This window comes from Scyliorhinus canicula, chromosome 3, assembly GCF_902713615.1.
Source record: "Scyliorhinus canicula chromosome 3, sScyCan1.1, whole genome shotgun sequence".
Lineage (NCBI taxonomy): Eukaryota > Metazoa > Chordata > Chondrichthyes > Carcharhiniformes > Scyliorhinidae > Scyliorhinus > Scyliorhinus canicula.
This window is the reverse complement of record NC_052148.1, coordinates 83,612,586-83,634,670: the sequence shown is the minus strand read 5'-3', so window position 1 is coordinate 83,634,670 and position 22,085 is coordinate 83,612,586. Positions and strand designations below refer to the sequence as shown.

The following is a 22,085-nucleotide window of genomic DNA, read 5'->3' as shown; positions in this document are numbered from 1 at the left end:
ATTGTCCTCTGAGGAGGGTGGGGCTATATTCTCCAGAAATTTAGATGAATGAGAGGTGGCCCCATTGAAACATACAAAATTCTTCCAGGGCTCCATGGGGAAGATGCAGGAAGAATGGTTCCACCGGTTGGGGAACCTCGAAACAGGGGTCACAGTCTCCGAATAAGGCATAGGACAATTAGGACTGAGATGAACCAATGTTCTCTGGAGAAGGGGCTTGATAGAATGGACACTTGAGAGATTATTTCCAGTGGTCGGAGAATCTAAAACATGGGGGCAGTCTCAGGATAAGGAGCCGATCATTTAGGATGCAGAGAAACTACTTAACTCCAGAATTCTCTGAAATTCTCTTCCACCAAGGGGCTATGGAGGCTCAATTATTGAGTCTATTCAAGACCAAAATCGAGATAGATTTCTAGATATTTAAGACATCAAGGGACATGGGCGTGGGACAGGGAAATAGCATTGCTATGATCAGCCATCTAAGTTAATTTTTCTATGTAAGTGCCAGGTACAAAAGCCAATCTAACCATCTCTATTTGACATTCTATAGTATTTGTTCCCTACAGCCAGCATTCTAGGTGTTCATCATTGGCCAGAACCTCAGCTGAATCAAAAGTCTGGAGTGTATTGGAATATTCTTGCCTGGATGATACTAAATACAAAACTTCCCTCAAAAAATTCAACTCCATCCAGGATAAAGCTGTCCACTTTTTTTGGTAGCTGAAATATTATCAACCTATGTACCATGGTTACAGTAGGTACAGCGATACTGTCTCCAGGTTGCATTGCACGAATTTGCCATGATTTCTTTTTGGCAACATCCCAAGTGTGTGACACCCCCCCCCCCCCCCCCCCCCCATTACATGGAAGGATAAGGGCAGAAATTGCATGGGAAAATTTTCACTTTCACATTTCTCTCAAGTTGCACACCAGCTAGAACTGAAAGGGATATAGGGATTCTATGGTTCTTCTATTTTTTGGAAACAAAAATGGGTAGCATGGTGGCACAATGGTTAGCAGTGCTGCATCACAGCTCCAGGTACCCGGGTTCAATTCCAGCCTTTGGTGACGGTGTGAAGTTTGCACTGTCTCCCCGTGTCTGAGTGGGTTTCCTCCGGGTGCTCCGGTTTCCTCACACACACTCCTAAGATGCGCAGGTTAGGTTGATTGACCGTGCTGTATTGCCCCTTGGTGTCCAAAGGTTAGGTAGGGTTATGGAGATAGGGTGGAGGAGAGGACTGAGTGGAGTGCCCTTTCAGAGAGTTGGTGTGGACCTAATGGACCAAATGGCCTCCATCTGCCTGTGGAGATTCTCTGATTCTTCTGTGACATAAAATGGTTGCAGTACAGAGGGAGGCCTTTATGACTATCATACAATGCTGTTCCTTCAGTGTCCCTGGATTGAATTTCTGGAATGCCCTAATGAACAACATTGTGGAAACACCTTCACCACAAAAAATGCAGTGATTCAAAAAGGTCCAGGGTCAAAAAATGTTGGGCTTTTCAGTGATGTAGATATCCTGACTGACTCGTGTTTTTTTAATGAAGTACATCTCACCATGTTGCCCCGAGTCAGAGTTTGCTAATTTGAAAATACTTTGTATTCCTTCCATTAAAAGTACACTGGCATTTCACTTTCTGGTTTAAATTATTTCCTGTTACCATAGTAATGCAGTAATATTCGCTATCTGGTTGCACCAATTCTCATGAGTTTATGAAAATGAAAATATTTGCTAAGTTTTCTACAATTGGAGTTTAATGTTCCTTTTATGATTTTTTAAAAAGCTACCTGCTGATGAGTATGTTGAATAATCTTAGCAAAATGGTTTTCCTTTTATGAGCAAAAATGGCAGGGAAAAAAACTTGCACTCCTGTCAGGAAATATTATTTGCAGTTTTGGTAATGTTTTTGGCGAAGTGGTGGGAGGAGAAGGGACGAAGGGAGCATGTTTTGTGAAAGTGTATTTTTTCCTAACCTTCCAGTTTTCAATTTCTGTTACAATTGTTGTAATAGCTTTATAGCAGAATGTAATGAGGAATAAGTTATTCTTCTGGGCATACTATTCAACTTCATATAGGTTAACAATTTTCTTGCTGTACTAGAATATTTATGGTGCCTTTGTCTCTTCCTCCTTCTGTGGATGAGGTGACAAAGGCAATTAAGTCTACCAGACATGGCAAAGCCCTTGGCCCAGACTGTGTACCAGCAGGGATTTGGAAGTGTAATAGTACAGAGCCTGTCAACAAACGTACTGCTATCTTCGAGAGTATCTCGGATCAGGGAAAAGTTCACAGGATGTAAACATTGTCAGCATTTGACAGCAGAAAGAATCTATAAATGTACGCAACAACTACCAAGTCTCCTCTCACTTGTACACCTTTACAAGGACTCTTAAATATCAACTGGACAGTCTTGTCGATGATGTCCTCCCTGAATCTGAATCACAGTGCAGTTTTAGGGCAAACCGTGGGACATCCAATATGGTGGTTTGTAGCCAGAAAATAAGAAAAGTGCAGAGAACAAAATCAGGATCTACATATGCTGTTCATAGACCTAACTAAAGCGTTTGACACTGAGTCAACCTGATCTTAAGGCTCTCCAAGCTATGATATCCAAACAGGTTTGACAAGTTCAAGATGGCATCACTGGATGAGTTTGTGCTGATGGAAAGAGGTTGGATGTCTTTGTGGTAATCAATGATGAAAAGGAAGTATGCAACATGCCTTCAAGCACTTCCTTAAGGATTGCAGCTAATAAACAGATGGAAGTCATCAGAGACATGTCTGCAGGCGTCAACATTGAGTTCAGTTCAGAGAAGCTCTTCAATCATCCAAAATGTGTGCCTCTGCCATATCAGTGTTTCCAGGACCGAATTTAAGTTTCAGCAAACATCAGACTACGTTATATGCTCGAGACATAACCATTGTTTTGATGGAAACAGTGTCAATACCTTGATAGGGTGCTCTCTAAGGATGCCACCACTGATGAAGATATCTGTGCACGGGTTCTGCAGATGGCTAATTCCATGATCGTGTCTTGAAGCAGCATGGCAATTAGCTAAAGACTAAAATCAAAACTCTACCAGGTCCTTGCCCTTACCACCCTGTTATATGGTACAGAATTCTCGGTCTGCTATAGATGCCACGTCAAAGTTCTAAACGCTTCCACTAAAGATACCTGAGGTTTGTCATAGGAATTCAATGTTGGGACAAAATCACAAAGCCACTTTGCAGAAAATTAAACTTAGATAGTGGGCTGTGTTTCCCACAAGGACCACTCAGAATCCTCAAGCAAAACTCTACAGGGAACTGGGCAAACAATATCAAGGTGGTCAGTAGAAATGACACAAGGATATCCTGAAAAAATATGAGAATTACAAACTTATGCATTGCAGAATACCTCTCCCTTGGGAAGACACTGCAGATAACTGGACCATGTGGAGGCTGTTGCTCGTTCTGGGTGAGTGTGCTTAACACTCAGTTGGCTCTGTTTTATTCCTTAGCTCTAGAGTCGGCAGGTATCCTTATGATACCGCCACGAGGTTCAAGTTCAGATCAATGACTCAATACACCAGTTAGTAAGTTCAAACAAGACACGTTTATTATTACACAGTTATTTGCTACTCATGCATATAAACTAAGACTAAACTGTTCCTACCACTACTAGGCCAATACTTATCTGGAATAAGGGAACTGCCGGATCAGGGAACAATGGCCTCTTGCTTTGTCCTGGATCCGCAGGCTCCCAGTTGGTGTGGACTAAAGGGGTCAGGAGTGTCTACTCTCGTAGCATGTGTTGTATGACACTTACTTGTCGGTGTAGCAATTGGCCAGGCCTCTCCTTCTTGCGTTCAAGTTCCTGGAGAGCTGCTGCAAAGGTGTTGTGCTGGGAGGGATGGCTAAGAGAGAGGAGGGCTGGCTGAGAGAGAGAGCTGGAGTCGGGGTCTCTGTCTTATACTGTTTTGGGTTTTGCACCCATCTGGACGGACCCTCTATAAACTTGCAATCGATTGGGTCTCTTCCCAATCGATTGATTTGAATTTCCCCAATAACAGGGCTGTTCCTCCATCACTGGGCGGTTCTTGGGGCTGTTTGTATCTTATTGTCTGGGACTCCCGCTGGCGCCGAAGAGTCTAGCGTGGCCTTTGTTATTCTTAATTGTGTCCATTGTGCCCGGGAATCGCTTAATTAATATGCGCAGCTTGTTAGTTTCTATGCTGTCTGGTTTCTTCACAGACAGAATCCACAGAGAGGTGCTGCAACCTACTTGCCTCATTGTCATTGTCCAATTTTCCCTGCATGCAACTCAATGTTCCATTTTATGTCGGGAAGTGGCCAGCTTCGGTGGCTACAAGGCAAACACTGAAAGGTGGTTTTCTTCGAGGACCATTTGTGCCAAATACTCATATCCGGCAAGCCCAGATGAGGTCCAGTGTTGGCACAGCTGCAGGAATTCCCCCAAGCAAAGGCAACATGAAATGCCAGTTCTATGAATATCTATGCTGATCTCGCATCGAATACTTCGGTCATGAGAGGACCCACAGATGGCAATGAGATCACTTACAGCTTCGACATACTCATAGATACATAGAAGATAGGAGCAGGGGGTAGCCTTTTGGCCCTCCGAGCCTCCTCTGTCATTCATCACGATCATGGCTGACCATCCAGTTCAATAGCCAAATCCTGCTTTCTCCCCATAGCCTTTGATCCCATTCTCCCCAAGTGCTATATCCAGCTGCCTCTTGAATATATTCAAAGTTTTAGCATCAACTACTTCTGTGGTAATGAATTCCACAGGCTCACCACTCTTTGTGTGAAGAAATGTCTCTTTATCTCTGTCTGAAATGGTGTACCCTGAATCCTCAGACTGTGACCCCTGGTTCTGGAAGCACCCATCATTGGTAACATCTTCCCTGCCTAATCCTGTTAGAATTTTATAAGTCTCTATGAGATCCCCCCTCATTGTTCTGAACCCTAGCGAGAACAATCCCCAAACTAGTCAATCTCTCCTTGTATGACAGTCCCGCTATCCCTGGAATCAATCTGGTAAACCTTCGCTGCACTGCCTCAAGAGCAAGAACATCCTCACTCCGAGAAAGAGACAAAAACTGCACACAATACTTCAAGTGTGGCCTCACCAATGCCCTGTACAATTGTAGCAACACAGCCCTGCTTCTATACTCGAAACCTCTTGCAATGAAGGCTAACATACCATTAGCCTTCTTTACAGCCTACTGCACTCGAATAACAGGAACCTACCACCACTCTTTTATCATCCAAAATTGCTTCAAGGCATTTGAATCATTTTTGGGGGGCTTTTATTAAATACTCTTTAAAAAAAAATTTGGAATACCTTCCAGGTCTTGGAAATGTTTAAATGATACTGAAAATTAAAACTTAACTAACGTTTGGGGAGTTGCTAATAATACAATTCAGAAAAAGAAATGATTTGTGTGGCTTTTTTACTATTCAGAATATCCTAAAGCATTTCCCAAACAATGGTGTAATTTTCTTTTACAGTAAATATTGTAATATAGGTAAACGCAGCAGTCTCTTTGTGTCCAGCAAGATTGTACAAGCAGCAAATGAGATGAATAATTATCTGCTCATGGGCTGTGGATTGATGGAACAGTGTGAACATGACATTAGAGAAGCTGCTTTTACTCTTTGGAACAGTGCTGTAGGATCCATCCATTACCTTAACCCGAACAGGCAGGTGGTACCTTGGTTTAAAGGAAGCAGCTGCAATGAAGTAGCACTCCTGTTACACGCGTGAAGTGAAGCTTGAACCCATTGCTTTCTCATTCCAGAGCAGGTTGTCAAATGAGCAAAGCTGATGATAAAATTGGCTATTTTGTAAACTTTCACAGGATGTCGATGTTTCTGGCTAGACCAGCATTTGTTATCCTTCCCTAACTGTCCTTGAGAAGGTAGCGGTGAGCTGCCAGTTCATGTGGTGTAGATACATTTGGCTTCTTAAGCCTGCTTCGCCATTTAGTTAGACCATGGATGATCTTCTACGTGTGCTATTTTTCCACACGTCCCCATATCCCTTCTTTACTCCCCAGAAATCTAGTGAACTCTGTCTTGAACACACTCATCCCACTTCCTCTGTGACAGGTACATCATTAAGTAAGGAGACCACAACTGTACACTACTCCTGGTGGGGCCTCACCAAGGTCCTTATACAATTGCAGCAAGACATCTTTGCTCCCGCACTCTAATCCCCTTGCAATAAGGCCAAAATCCCATTTACCTTCCTAATTGCTTGCTACACATGCATGTTAACTTTTAGTGACTCGTGAGCAATGGCACCCAGTTCCCTTTGAACATTCTCTCACCACTTATAAAATATTTTTCCCTGTCAAATTGGGTAGCTCTACTCTTTTCACATTATATTCCATCTACCATGTTCTTGGCCACAGTGTAGCCTGTTTAAATCCTTTTAAAGCCTCTTTGCATTCCATTCACAACTCACATTGCCACCTAGTTTTGTACTATCAGCAAACTTGGAAACGTTACATTTAGTCCCCATGACCAAATCATTGATAGATTGTGAATAGCTGGGACCCAAGCACTGATCCTTGCAGAGCCCACCCTGCCAACCTGAGAATGACCCATTTATTCCTACTCTTTTCTGTTCGTTAACCAATTCTCAATCCATGCCAATGTATTACTCCCTATCCCATGTGTTCTAATTTTGCTTTTTTTTTTTTTTTTTTAAATAATTTTTATTGAAGAAATTTTTCAAAATACAAACATTTTAACCCCCCCTACATTTACATTTAAATTATAACAAAACAAAGTCAAACCCCCCTACTTAACAAGAAAAAGAAAAAAGTCCCCCCCCCTACTCGCGCGTCCCCCCCCCGCCGGCGAACCGACAGTCAGACCAACTTATCATTTCTAGCAGCGTCCTCGGGCAGGCCTTGCCCGTGCCACCACCGCTACCGTACTTCCTTCGTCTTTGTCCCCCCTCCCCCCCCCCCCCCCCCTCCTCCCCCCTCCCTCCCACCCTCCCCTCCCCTCCCGGGTTGCTGCTGTCGCGGCCTCAGTTTCTATCTCTGATCTAAGAGGTCCAGGAAGGGTTGCCATCGCCTGAAAAACCCCTGCACCGACCCTCTCAGGGCGAATTTGATCCTTTCCAATTGGATGAAGTTTGCCATGTCGTTTAACCAGGTGTTAACACTTGGAGGCCTTGCGTCCCTCCACTGAATCAAGATCCTCCTCCGAGCCACCAAGGACGCAAAGGCTAATATTCCAGCCTCCCTCGCCTCCTGTACCCCCGGTTCCACCCCAACCCCGAAGATCGCAAGTCCCCATCCTGGCTTGACCCTGGACCCCACCACTCTCGACACCGTCCCTGCCACCCCCTTCCAGAACTCCTCCAGTGCCGGACATGCCCAAAACATATGTGCATGATTCGCAGGGCTTCCCGAACATCTAATACACCTGTCTTCACCCCCGAAAAACCGACTCATCCTTGTCCCCGTCATGTGGGCTCTATGCAGTACCTTAAATTGAATGAGACTTAGTCTCGCACATGACGACGACGAGTTGACCCTCTCCAGGGCGTCTGCCCATGTCCCGTCCTCTATCTGTTCCCCCAGCTCTAACTCCCACTTATCTTTCAGCTCCTCTACTGGTACCTCCTCCACCTCCTGCATAATCTTATAGATGTCCGAGATCTTCCCCTCCCCGACCCAGACCCCTGATAGCACCCTATCACTCACCCCCCTGTCGGGGAGCGCGGGGAACCCCGCTACCTGTCGTCTGGCAAATGCCTTCACTTGGAGGTACCTGAACGTGTTCCCCGGGGGGAGCCCAAATTTCTCCTCCAGCTCTCCCAGGCTCGCAAACCTCCCCTCTATAAACAAGTCCCTCAGTTGTCTAATACCCGCCCTCTGCCAGCTCTGGAATCCCCCTCCTGTGTTTCCCGGCGCAAATCTGTGGTTCCCTCTTAGTGGTGCTCCTATCAGACCTCCCACTTCCCCCCTGTGTCGCCTCCACTGCCCCCAGATCTTGAGGGTGGCCGCCACCACCGGGCTCGTGGTATACCTCGTGGGAGGGAGCGGCCATGGTGCCGTTACCAGTGCCCCTAAGCTTATGTTGCCGCAGGACGCCCTCTCCATGCGCTTCCAGGCTGCCCCCTCCCCTTCCATCATCCACTTTCGTACCATCGATGTATTTGCCGCCCAGTAATATCCTGAAAGGTTGGGTAACGCCAGCCCTCCACTATCCCTACTCCGCTCCAAAAAGACCCTTCTAACTCTCGGGGTGCCATGTGCCCACACATACCCCATGATACTACTCGTTACCTTCTTGAAAAAGGCCCTGGGGAGGAAGATGGGCAGACACTGGAACAAAAACAAGAACCTCGGGAGGACCGTCATTTTAACTGACTGCACCCTCCCTGCCAGCGACAGCGGCACCATGTCCCACCTCTTAAACTCCTCCTCCATCTGTTCCACCAGTCTGGAAAAGTTCAACTTGTGGAGGGTCCCCCAGTTCTTTGCCACCTGCACCCCCAAATACCTAAAACTTTTAACTGCTCTTTTGAAGGGGAGCCTCCCAATTCCCTCCCCTTGGTCTCCCGGGTGTATTACAAAGACCTCACTTTTCCCCAGATTTAATTTATATCCCGAAAAGTCCCCGAACTCCGCTAGTATCCCCATTACCTCCGGCATTCCCCCCTCCGGGTCTGCCACATACAACAACAAATCATCCGCATAGAGCGAGACCCGATGTTCCTCCCCTCCCCTTGTCAGTCCTCTCCACCCCCCTGAACCCCTCAGTGCCATCGCCAACGGCTCAATCGCTAATGCAAAGAGTAAGGGAGATAGGGGACATCCCTGCCTAGTACCTCGATGGAGCCCAAAATATTCTGACCTCCTCCCGTTTGTTACCACACTTGCCATTGGAGCTGAATAGAGCAGTTTTACCCACTTGATAAATCCCTCCCCAAACCCAAACCTTTCCAACGTCTCCCACAAATATTCCCACTCCACCCTGTCAAATGCCTTCTCCGCGTCCAGCGCTACCACTATCTCCGCCTCCCCTTCCACTGCTGGCATCATAATCACATTTAACAATCTCCGGACATTTGTGTTAAGTTGGCGTCCCTTCACGAACCCCGTCTGGTCTTCATGGACTACCCCTGGCACACAGTCCTCTATCCTGGTTGCCAGGACCTTTGCTAACAGCTTGGCGTCAACATTCAGGAGGGAGATGGGCCTGTAGGACCCGCACTGGACCGGGTCCTTGTCCCGCTTCAAAATCAAGGAGATCAGGGCCTGCGACATTGTTGGGGGCAGAACCCCCCCCTCGCGCGCCTCATTAAAGGCTTGCACCAGCACTGGACCCACCAAGTCCACAAATTTCCTGTAAAACTCCACCGGGAACCCATCCGGCCCCGGCGCCTTCCCCGCCTGCATCTGGCCTATCCCTTTAATTAGCTCCTGCAGCTCTATCGGCGCCCCCAACCCTTCCACCAGCTCCTCCTGTACCTTTGGGAACCCCAATTTGTCGAGAAAGTTCTTCATTCCCCCTCTCCTCTTCGGCGGTTCAGACCTATACAATTCCCTATAGAAGTCCCTAAAGACCCTATTCACCTCTTGCCCCTTCTGCACTACGTCCCCACCCCTCTCTCTCACTCCCCCAATCTCTCTGGCTGCATCTCGCTTACGAAGCTGGTGTGCCAGCATCCTGCTCGCCTTTTCCCCGTACTCATACGCCGCACCCTGCGCCCTTCTCCACTGCATTTCCGCCTTCCTAGTGGTCAGTAGGTCGAACCTGGCCTGCAAGCTACGCCGCTCCCTTAATAGCCCCTCCTCTGGTGCCGCCGCATATTTCCTATCTACTTCTAGGAGCTCCCCCACCAGCCTCTCCCTTTCCTGCCTCTCCTTCCTCTCTCTGTGTGCCCTTATGGAGATCAGCTCTCCTCTAATCACTGCTTTCAAGGCCTCCCAAACCGTCCCCACCTGCACCTCACCTGTGTCATTCGTACCCAGATAGTTCTCAATGCCCGTTCTCACCCTTCTGCACACCTCTTCGTCCGCCAACAGCCCTACATCCAGGCGCCACAACGGGCGTTGGTCTCGCGCCTCCCCCATGTCCACGTCCACCCAATGTGGTGCATGGTCCGATATCGCAATGGCCGAGTACTCCGTGTCCTGCACTCTCGGTATCAGCCCCCTGTTCAATACGAAAAAATCGATCCTAGAGTACACTCTGTGGACGTGGGAGAAAAAAGAATACTCCCTCGCCCTAGGCCTACCAAATCTCCATGGGTCTACCCCTCCCATCTGCTCCATGAACCCCCTTAACACCTCTGCCGCTGCCGGCCTCCTATTCGTCCTGGAACTCGATCTATCCAGCCCAGGGTCTAACACCGTATTAAAGTCCCCTCCCATGATCAGGCCCCCTGCCTCCAGTCCCGGGATGAGGCCCAGCAGGCGCCTCATAAAACCCGCGTCGTCCCAGTTCGGGGCATACACATTTACCAGTACCACATTCTCTCCCTGCAGCCTACCCCTCACCATCACGTACCTGCCCTCCTTGTCTGCCACCACCTCTGCCGCCACAAACGACACCCTCTTTCCCACCAAAATCGCCACCCCCCGGTTCTTGATATCCAAGCCTGAGTGGAACACCTGTCCCACCCACCCCCTTCTCAGGCGGACCTGATCTGCTACCCTCAAATGAGTCTCCTGCAGCATTGCTACATCAGCCTTCAGTCCCTTCAGGTGTGAGAAGACCCTTGATCTTTTGACCGGCCCATTCAGCCCCCTTACGTTCCACGTGATCAATCGGGTCGCAGAGCGACCCGTCCCTACTCCCTGTCGATTAGCCATGTCTTGTCCCTTGCTCGCCCCGGGTCATCCCTTCTTTTCTGACCCGCTTCCCATAGCGATGGCCCCCCCCCCACCCCCCCGGCTCTCCCCTTCTCGTCCCTGGTCTTTCCAGCAGCAACCCGGTGTCCCCCCCCCCGCCCCCCCCCCCCCTTCCCCCCCCCCCCCCTGGCTAGGACCCCTCCTAGCCGCGATGTACCCCACATCGTACTCCCGAGAGTCAGCTGGTCTCCGCTGACCCGGCTGCTCCTGCCACATTCCGACTCCTCCCGGTTCACCCCATCTGCGCCCGTGAAAGATCCCCTTAAAACCCCCGAGAAAGACCCGCATAATCAACCCGCTCCCCCCCGCCCCGTCTCCCCAACTTAACGATATAAATACCCAATGGCAACTAAATACATAAATACTTAACTACATACTTAAATAACAAAATAATTAACTAGCTATCAACTAACAGTGTGCCCAACCATCACCCTCCATCAAACAGTATAAATAACCGCAGATAACCATAACCCGAAAAGAAAAAAAAAAAGAACAAAAAAAACCCCCCCAAGCACCCAAAGAAAAAGGGTAAGAGGGGTAAATAACTAAGGGAAATTGGAAACGGGAAGAAACACCCCATAAGAAGCCAACGACCCACAATAGAGATTTCAACAGTACAAATATACAGAAACACCCAACAACTCGAAACCTTCAAAATATTCAGAAAAGTCAACCGTTCGAGAAAAAACACCCCAAACAATCCACGAAACTGTTACCCAGTTCCGACCTGGCCTGAAAAAGAAAAGGGCCACTTGCTCAATCAAGAGTCCCCCGGCGGCTACGACCGCCGGTGCTCCCAGGTTTTAGTTCGTGTCCAACTTTTCCTCTTGTACAAAGGTCCAGGCTTCCTCTGGGGACTCGAAATAATGATGTTGGTCCTTGTAGGTGACCCACAAGCGCGCCGGTTGCAGCATTCCAAATTTGATCTTTTTCGCGTGTAGCACCGCCTTTGTCCGGTTGTACCGGGCCCGCCGCTTTGCCACCTCCGCACTCCAGTCCTGGTACACCCTTACCGTCGAGTTCTGCCACTTGCTGCTTTTCTCCCTTTTTGCCCACCTCAGGACTTTCTCTCGATCACTTAGCCGCTGGAACCGCACCAGCACCGCCCTCGGGGGCTCGTTTGCCCTAGGCCTCCTGGCCATGACCCGGTATGCCTCTTCCAATTCCAGGGGCGCCGGACCGGCCCCTTCCCCCATCAGGGAGCTCAACATCTCCGCCACATATCCCGGGAGATCCGACCCCTCCAGGCCTTCTTCCAGGCCCAGGATCCTCAAATTTTTCCTCCTCATCCGAGTGTCCAGCTCCTCGAAGCGGCTCTGCCACTTCATGTGGAGTGCCTCGTGCACCTCCACCTTTGCCCCGATGACTGTGGCCTCCTCCTCCCTCGCGGTCATCTCCTGCTGCAGATCTTTAATCGACGCCTCTTGGATCGCCTGGGCTCCCACCAACCTGGTGGCCGTCGCGTTCATGGACTCTAGGAGCTCCACTTTCATCTCCGTGAAAAAACGGAGGAGAGCGGCCTGCTGCTCCTCCGCCCATTTCTTCCACTCCTCCGATGCACCGCCGGCCGCCATTTTGATTTTCTTCCCCCGCTTTTTTTGGGGAGCTGCTGCCGTTTTTCTTGCCGCTCCACTCCGGGTACCGACCATAAAATCGGTCTAGTTCTCCTCAGGGGACCTTCCCCCACCGGGATTCGTTTTTTCAGCGCCGTTGGGGCCCTCCAATTGGCCCAAAAACACCTTTGTTGCAGGAGCTTCCAAATGTGCGACTTAGCTAGTCATAGCCGCAACCGGAAGTCCTAATTTTGCTTATTAACCTCTTGTGTGGGAACTTGTTCAAAGTCTTCAGAAAATATTTTTGAGGTATGTCCTAAGAATTCAATGTTAGGACAAAACACAAATCAGGTCTTGCATCATGCTTGGTTCCATACCACTCTGCCAAAAATTCAACTTAGAATTGCAGGCCATGTCCCCCACAAGGATGACTAAAAATTCTCAAGCAAACACTCTACAGGGAACTGGGCAAGCAATGTCAAGGTGGTCAGTCTAAATGCCACAAAGACGCACTTTAAAAAAAAAAAGTGCATTACAAACTTCTGCCTTGCAGAATACCTATTTTGGAAAACACCGCAGGCAACTGGCCCTTGTGGAAGCAAACATCGAAATTTAGTTCATCATGCTTCAAGGACCATCTGTACCAAACTCGTGCCCACTGGTTTCCCTCCTACTGATGTTAGGCTAACGGGTCTGTAGGTCCCGTTTTTCTATCTCCTTTCTTAAATAATGGGATTACAGTTGCTACCTTCCAGTCTGCAGAAATAGGGTTCCAGAATCTATAGAATTTTGAAAGATGTCCACCAATGTATCCACTGTCTTCAGCCACCTCGTTCAACACTCTGGAATGTAGAAAATCGTCTCCAGGGGATTTTGTAAACTTTGACTCCCATTTCTCCAATACTACTTTTTTGCTGTACTAATTTCTTTCCGTTCCTCTTTCTTGAGTATATCTGGAAGGTGTTTTTGTATCTTCCTCCATGGTGACAGATGCAAAGTATTTGTTTAGGTTTTCTGTTGTTTCCTTATTTCCATTATAAATTCTCCTGTAATGGCCACACCTTTGTCTTTGTTAATCTTACATACTTCAATAAGCTTTTTGAGTCTGATTTCATGTTGCTCGCTAGATTACTCTCCTATTCTATTCTATTCTCCTTTTATTTATCAGTTTCTTGGTCCCGTTTTGCTGAATTCTTAAATGCTCCTATCAAAGGCAACTTGATCAGCCTTTTCCTTTGATCAAATACAAATTCTTGTTAGCCATGATTGGATCATTTTTTCTGATAAACCTTTATGCCTCAAAGGAATGCAATTTTTTTTCAACATTTTATTCCAAACATGATCAAATACTTGCATGCAAACCATAGATTATTGATTTAATAACTGGCCATTACTTGTCGATTGTCATAGCTATTAACATAGTTTCCAATCTACCACAGCCAACCTGCCCCTCATGCCTTCGTAGTTTCTTTTTGTTTAGATGCAAGATCCGAGTTTCAGGTTCAACTACATTGGTTTCAACTTAATGTAAAATCTTGCTCTGTATGATAATTCTTCCCAAAGGGCTCCTTTGCAATGAGTTTATTAATTATCCCTTTCTCAGTGTACAATAACCCCTTCTCTATTTGGTTTCTCAACAAACTATTCTGGAAAACACGTTGTATACAATCCAGGAATTTGTCCTGCACAGCATAATTAGTTAATTAGTTAATTAGGTTGACACTATCTATATGTAGATTGAAGCCCCCATGATTACTGTATTATCCTTGTTACATGCACTTCTAATTTTCTGTTTTCTACGTTGCCTTATTTTACTACTATTGTTTGATGGCTTAGAAATAACTCCCACCAATGTTTGCTGCCCCTTGCTATTTCTTAGCTCCACCCAAATGGATTCTGCATCTTGATTTTCAGTCTAAAATGCTCTCTCACTAACGTAGTATTCTCATCCTTTATTAGCACCAATATCTTTCCCAGTCAGGATGATGTGTGGCTTGGAGGGGAAGTTGAATGCACTGGTATTTCCAAACCCGTTTCCTTGTAGGTGGTAGAGGTCATGGGATTGGAATGTGCTGTCAAAGGTGCTGTGGTGAGTTGCTGTACTGCATCTTGGCGATGATGCACAGTGTTGCCACTGTCGCATCAGTGGTGGAGGGAGTGAAGATTTAAGGGCGTTTAGGGTGACAATCAAATGGGCTGCTTTGTCCTGGATGGTGTTGAGCTCCCTAAGTGGTGTTGGAGCTGCGTTCATCCAGGCAAGTAGAGAGTGCTCCATCACACTTCTGACTTGTGACTTGTAGAATGTGAGTAGTGTTTTGGGAGTCAGGCGGTGAGATACTGGCTTCAAAATTCCCAGCCTCTGACTTAATCTTGTAACCACAGTATTTATATAGCAAGTCCAGATCAGTTTATGGTCAATGGTAAACCCCAGGATGTTGTTCATGGGGGCGACATAACAATGGCAATACCAGTGAATGTCAAGGGAAGATTGTTAGATTCTTTCTTGTGGGAGATGATTGCCTGTCACTTGTGTGGCATGAATGTTAATCAGGCCTGAACCTGCACCTTTCTGGGGCCAGCATTTAACCAGTGATGTGAGAGACATAAATTGCAGGCGGGTGCTATTTCCTTGGCAGTTTGTGGTACAGTTGTTGGCATAACATGTTCTGAATTCTACATGTCATCCAAACTGACTTGTGGGAAGAAGGTTGTGAAGGGATCCGGGGAGAAAACCAAAAAAGAGCTAAGCTACGGGTACAGTAGTCTGAAATAGTGTGCAGGATTTTAGCATGAAGGCATTGCCACAAAATTGGAATTTCTTTGTGCTTCCAATCCACTGTGCAATTTGCATGCCTGCTGTGAGCATGAGGCTGTTAAACAGCTCCCAGAATGTCTAATTTTAACCGCCTCTAAATATGTTAGCCAAAACCATTAACTTCTTAGGATACTATGTAACAAACAGGCAAGAAACATTAGGTTTCATTCGTATAATATACCAAAAAAATTAGCTGTTTTTGCTCTTTCCTCTTGCTCCTCAGAGTGGGATGGCTTGTAATATACCTTGCGTTTTGTAACAATTGTGTTAAATTATGCTTATTTTGAGCCCACAAAGAGAGGATGTAGTTTAAACATAATTTTATTGAACCTATTTCTTTAGTATGCCAAGATTTCTGGTATCCGCAGTACTTAATAAAAAAATATTTCTTTTGCCAACAGGTTCTGATGGTGCAATGAAGACCATTTTCCTTGAAAATCTGTGTTTTTGAGAACATTGTTGTACAAAGCTGAACGTTACACAGAGTATTGTGAGTTGCCCAATTTTTGGTAGTGGGAAAATGACGAAGAAATGATGTTCATGCAAAGGTTAGTTCTGCAGAGCTGTCTATGAACTCTTAATGGTAGTGTTATTGATAAACTGACTGATATACTGTCAGTCTTTTTTGTTTGTTTGTTTTGCTGTTCTGAATGTCGCATGCATTCAAATGGTAACTATTCCAATTTTGTTCCACAGTAGGATCTTGTGACCAGTATAACTTTACTATCTTGTGGAATAATTTTTTGTGTTCTTTATTTCCCCCTCCTTTTCGCCTTTTTCTCTTCTCTATCTAAATCTTGCTACTTCATTATTGAGTAATTCTTTGGTGCTATTTAGTCAAATCGTTGCAATATTAGATTGATTACTTTAGTTATATTAGGGAATAAGCATAATTGTGTCTTGTATTTGTCATGGAATATTTAATATTGAAATAAACAAAATATTGAAGGTGCTGGATTCTGGAACAAGAACAGAGAATGCTGGAAAAACTCACCATGCCTGGCAACATCTGTAGGGAGAGAAAACAGAGTCTCAAGTCTGTTGGACTCTTCATCAGAACTGAAGAGAGGAAAATGTGTTGGATATTAAACAGTGTAGCAGCAAGAGATTGCAATAACATGTAGCAACATTGAGAACAAGAGACAGATGGCCTGATGAGGCAGGGGGAGTTGCATTGAGACAATAAATATGGAATATTCAAAAAGGGGGTTAAGATGGAGGAGAAAGATCACAGTCTAAAGTTATTGAACTCAAGGTTGAGTCCTGAAGGCCAACTGCTGCTCCAACTTGCATGACTGGAGCATTGGAGCAGGCCAAGGATGGACATGTGGCCATGAGAGTAAGATGTTGAGTCAAAGTGGCAAGTGACAGGAAGCTTGGGTATGTGCTTGCGGACTGAGCGAAGCAAAGTGTGACCTATGGATTGGCCTCTTCCATGTAACACCAGTATGTTTGAGATTTGCTTTGTTAGGCTTGGTAATTTTCTAAAGTTATTTCTACCGTTCTTTTACATTTTTTCCAAACCTGTCTTGAGGGGGCAATATCTACATTCTAGTTTGCCAACATCTAACATTGCTTGTACTCTAGTTTTGAGTTAAGGAAACAGAAGTGAAATTAGATCTAAATGGGGCATGTTTCATTTAAAAAAAAGTAATTGTTTGTACCAATTAGGTTTGCAATGCCATCCTCTCGGGTCCTGTAGTTGGAATGACCAAATAGGATCTAACACTCCAAGCATCTTGACTTGGAACTATTATACCTTGTTGTCAGTAGACTTCCTTAAGATTCAGGAAAGATCTATCTATCAGGTATGTGTTCAATTAACATCACTTGGGCAGGTACATGTTCAAAAATATCAAATGTTTTCTTTAAAGTTAATTTGTATTGTTTATTGTTAGTCAAAAAGTGTTTTGATTTAAAAACTAGTTAGAGAAATTAAACAGTTTTCACTTGCCTGCAGAGTCACTGGAAAAACAACAATTTAATCAAAGGATAGGCCAGGAGTCTAATGAGTGATCATTTCTGACTTCTGATGTCATAGTGAGACTGGCCTGCTGAGGGACTGACTGCATTAGCAAATAATGGATGAGCAGGCTGCACTTTTGTCCTTCAATCAAGCTACCTATGGCTTAGTTGCAAAATGACTAAACACCTTCAAAAGAGAAAAGGGTTTCTGTGCTTCTAAAATGGTGTATTTCACCAACTGACCCTATTGTATCCTTGGCCAGCATAATATTATTATAAAATTTCACTTATTCCTGTTGCACAAAATATGATGCGGCCATAATGACTGCTGACGGAAAATATGAGCTTTGGTAATACTGCAGCAAGGGAGCTTTGAAAAGGTAAACAGCACATCTTTTTTTTCCAAAAAATATTATCAACTGTGATAGGCTCTCGGGTTCAAATTACAGGTTAAACTGATGTAGGTTTGCCTTAATGGTTCAATATCATTCAAACTCTTGTTATTGTAGAGTAGTGCGTTTCACTGCCATTTATTCTTTGTTAAATTGTGCACTGAGTTATCCTTCACGTTTCTAAACAGTTTATGAAGGAAGCTATTCACATTTTTGTTCCTGGTGATACAGTCCAGTTAAATCCTGTGTTTGCAAAGTGATCACACCTGGAGAGGGTACAGTTTGCTCCCGTATCCCCCAAGTAGGGAAGGAAAAAATTGATTTAACCGTTGACTCCCATCAGGATAAACAAATTTCCTCAAAGGGAGGAGACCTGCCTCTCTTAGTCAGCCTGGCTTAAAGGTTATTCTCTCACACTAAGCAAATAACTTTTAATGTCCTTGGGGACAACAGGAAATGAGCAATGTACTGCCTTGCCAGCATCACCCATATTTCAGGCAAAAAAGTTCATTTATAAAATTGCCTGGGGTTCCTAGATAGCCCTTGATATGATATCCTTTTGACCTAGAAAATGCACATAGCATTTGTGTGCAGTAGTGGCGTCGTATTACCACTGGACTGGTGATCCAGAGACCCAGAGTATTACTCTGGGGACCAAGGTTGGAATCGTGTCATGGAAGATGGTGGAAATTGAATCCAATATGTATCTGGAATTAAAAGGCTAATGATGACCATGAGACAATTGTCGATTGTCGTTAAAAAAAACACAGCTGGTTCATTAGTAACCTTTACAGAAGGAAATCTGCAGTCCTCACCTGGTCTGGTCTACATGTAACTCCAGATCCACAGTGATGTAGTTGACTCTCGGATGACCTCTGAAATGGCCCAGCAAGCTACTCAGTTGTATCAAAACCAGTAAATAGAAAAGAAACAGGATGGACTACCTGGCATCAACCCAGGCACTGGAAACAACAACGGAAAACACAGCCCTGTCGATCCTTCAAAGTCCTTCTTACTCTGGACCCTATGAAGTCTCGTGGCTTCAGATCAAACATGGGCAAGGAAATCTGCTGATTATGATGTACCATCGACTGTCAACTGATGAATCAGTGTTCTTCCACGTTCACCCTTGGAGAATGTACTCTGTGTGGGGGACTTTAATATCGTACTGACCCAGCTGGCTGAGTCCTAAGAACATAGCTGCTAGAATGGGTCTGCGACAGGTAGTGAGGGAACCAACTACAGGGAAAAACATACCTAACCTCATCCTCACCAACCTGCCTGCCACAGATACATCTGTCCATGACAGTATCTGCAGGGGTGACCACTGCAAGATCCTTGCGGAGACAAAGTCCTGTCTTCACATTGTGGGTTATGTGATACTACAATTATGCTATATTGGATAGATTCAGATCTGATCTAGCGACTGAGGCACTGTAGGGATCTATGAGGCGCTGTGGGCCATCAGTAGTAGAATTGTACTTGGTCACAATTTGTAACTTCATGTCTCGGAATATTCCCCACCCTACCATTTACCCTGGTATAATGAAGAGGGAATGCCAGGAGCAGCACCAGGCATACCGAAAAATGATGCGTCAACCTGGCGAAGCTACAACACAGGACTACTACATACCAAATGACATGAGCAGTATGTGATAGAGCTAAGCCATCCCACACCTAACGGATCAGCTCTAAACTCTGCAGTCCTGCCATATCTAGGCATGAATGGTGGTGGGCAATTAAACCACTCCTTGGAGGAGGAGACTTCACAAATTTTGGGGAGCCCACTACATTAGTGAAAAAAACAAGGCTGAAATATTCACATTAATCTTCAGCCAGAAGTGCGGAATGGATGATTCATCTTGGTCTTTTCCAGAGGTCCCCAGCATCACATATATGTCAATCTTTAGCCAATATGATTCACTCCACATAATATCAGGAAACGGCTGAAGGCACTGGATACTGTGAAGGCTATGGGTCCTGATAATGAGATAGCTTTAAGCTCCTGGGGGTCACCATCACCAACAGTTTGTCCTGGTCCACTCACGTTGATGCAATAGTCAAGAAGGCCGATAAACTTCTCTACTTCCTACGGAAGTTAAAGAAATTTGGCATGTCTGCATCGACTCTCACAAACTTCTACAGATGTGCGATAGAGAGCATCCTATCCGGCTGCATGACAGCCTGCATATGGCAACTGCACGGTCCAAGATTGTAAAAACTGCAGAGTGTGGTGAACTCAGCCCAACGCATCACATAAGCTTGCCACACCCACATTGATTCTGTATACACCTCGCGCTGCCTCAGGAAGGCAGACAGCATTATAATAGACCCTCCCATCCAGGCATTGCCTTCTTCCAGACCTGCACACCCAGACATAGGAACAGCTTCTTCCCTACAGCTACAAGACTCCTCAACAACTCCCCCTCAGACTGATCTGTTCCCTGTAAGAACACTATTCACAACACCCTATGCTGCTCTTCCTCATGTATTTGCTATGTTTGGCCCCTTGTTCCACACTGTAACCAATCATTGTTTGTCGTTGTACTATTTGTCAATGTTTTCTGTTGATCATTCTTTTTGTCTGCTATGTACGTACTGTGTATGTTCCCTCGGCCGCAGAAAATACTTTTTACTGTACTTCGGCACATGTGACAGTAAAACAAATCCAATATTCCGGCAATAGTACTGACGACTTCTGCTCCTGAACTTGCCACACCCTGAGTCAAGCTGTTCCAGTACAACTACAACACTGGCATCCATGCAGCAATGTGGAAAATTGCCCCAGTGTGTCCTGTACACAAGAATCAGGACTAATCCAACCTGGGCTAATTACTACCTTATCAGTCTACACTCCATCATCAGCAAAGTGAAGAAAGGAGTCATCAACAGTGCTATCAAGCAGCACTTGCCAATAGTCTGCTCACTAATGCTCAGTTTGGGTTTCGCTAGGGTCACTCATCTCCTGACCTTATTACAGCCTTAATTCAAACATGGACAAAAGAGTTGAATGCCAGAGGTGAGATGAGAGTGATTGCCCTTGACATCAAGGCAGCATTTGATCGTGTATGACATCAAGGAGCCCTAGTTGAATTGGAGTCAATGGGAATCAGGAGGAAAACTCTCCGTGGTTGGAGTCATACCTGGCACGAAGGAAGATGCTTGTGATGTTTAGAGGTCAGTCATCTCAGCTCCAGGACATCACTGCAGGAGTTCCTCAGGTAGTTTCTTGGCACCTCCCTTCCAACGCAAGATCAGATGTGGGGATGTTTGCTAATTGTGCAATGTTCAGCACCATTTGTGACTCAGTCCACATACAAATGCAGCAAGACCTGGATAATATCCAGGCTTTGACTGACAAGTGACCAGTAACATTGGCGTCACAAAAGTGCCAGGCAATGACGGTCTCCAATAGGAGAGAATCAAGCCATCACCTCTGACATTTAATGACATTATCATCACTGAATTCCCCACAATCAACATCCTGGGAGTTACCATTGACCAGAAACTGAACTGGATGAGCCATATAAATACTGTGGCTACAAGAGTAGGTCAGAGGTTAGTAATTCTGTGGCAAATAATTTACCAGCTGACTCCCCAAAGTCTGTCCACCATCTACAAAAGACAAGTCAGGGTGTGACGGAATACTCTCCATTTACCAGGATACGTGCAGCCCCAACAAGCTCGATGCCATCCAGGACAAAGCAAGCTGCTTGATTTGCACCCCTTCCGCAAATAATAATTCCCTCACCACTGATGCACAATAGCAGCAGTTTGTACCAACTACAAAATGCACTGCAGTAACTCACCAAAGCTTCTTAGGCAGCACCTTCCAAACCTATGACCACTACCATCTAGAAGGACAAGAGCAGCAGACACATGCGATGGCATGGTGGCACAGTGGTTAGCACTGCTGCCTCACAGCATCAGAGACCCGTGTTTGATTCTGACCTCCGGGTGACTGGAGTTTACATGTTATCCCTGTGTCTGCGCGGGTTTCCTCTGGTTCTCCAGTTTCTTCCCACAGTCCAAAGATGTAAAGGGTAGGTGGATTGGCCATGCTAAAATTACCTCTTGGTGCCCAAAAGGTTAGTTGGGGTTACGAGGCCAGGGAGGGTTCGTGAGCCTGGAAAGGGTGCTCTTTTAGGGGGTCGGTTCAGACCCGATGGCCAAATGGTCTCCTTCTGCACTGTAGAGATTCTATGATCTATGGGATCACCACCACCTGCAAGTACCCATCCAAGTCACTCTCCATCCTGAATTAGACCTATATCGCCATTCTTTCACTGTCCCTGGGTAAAAATCCTGGAACTCCCTCCCTAATAGCACAGTAGGTGTAACTAAACCACATGGGCTGCAGTGATTCAAGATGGCAGTTCACCACCATCTGCTCCAGGGCAATTGGGGATGGGCCATAAATGGTGGTCTTGTCGGAAAAACCCACATCCTGTAAAAATGAATTTAAA

At 45.8% G+C, this 22,085-nt stretch overlaps 1 protein-coding gene across 6 annotated transcripts in view; it reads left to right on the top strand.

The window, feature by feature from the left end:
- The window catches only part of LOC119962768 (protein FAM214B), a 195,086-nt gene that overhangs the window by 73,138 nt on the left and 99,863 nt on the right, over positions 1-22,085 (top strand). For 5 of the 6 annotated variants that reach the window (XM_038790800.1, XM_038790803.1, XM_038790801.1 and 2 more), the window contains exon 2: positions 15,664-15,810. The gene's annotated coding sequence lies outside the window, so the exon portion shown is untranslated. Of the gene's footprint in view, positions 1-15,663; positions 15,811-17,409; positions 17,608-22,085 lie in introns of those variants that run through there. The other variant, XM_038790804.1, reaches the window with a different exon arrangement.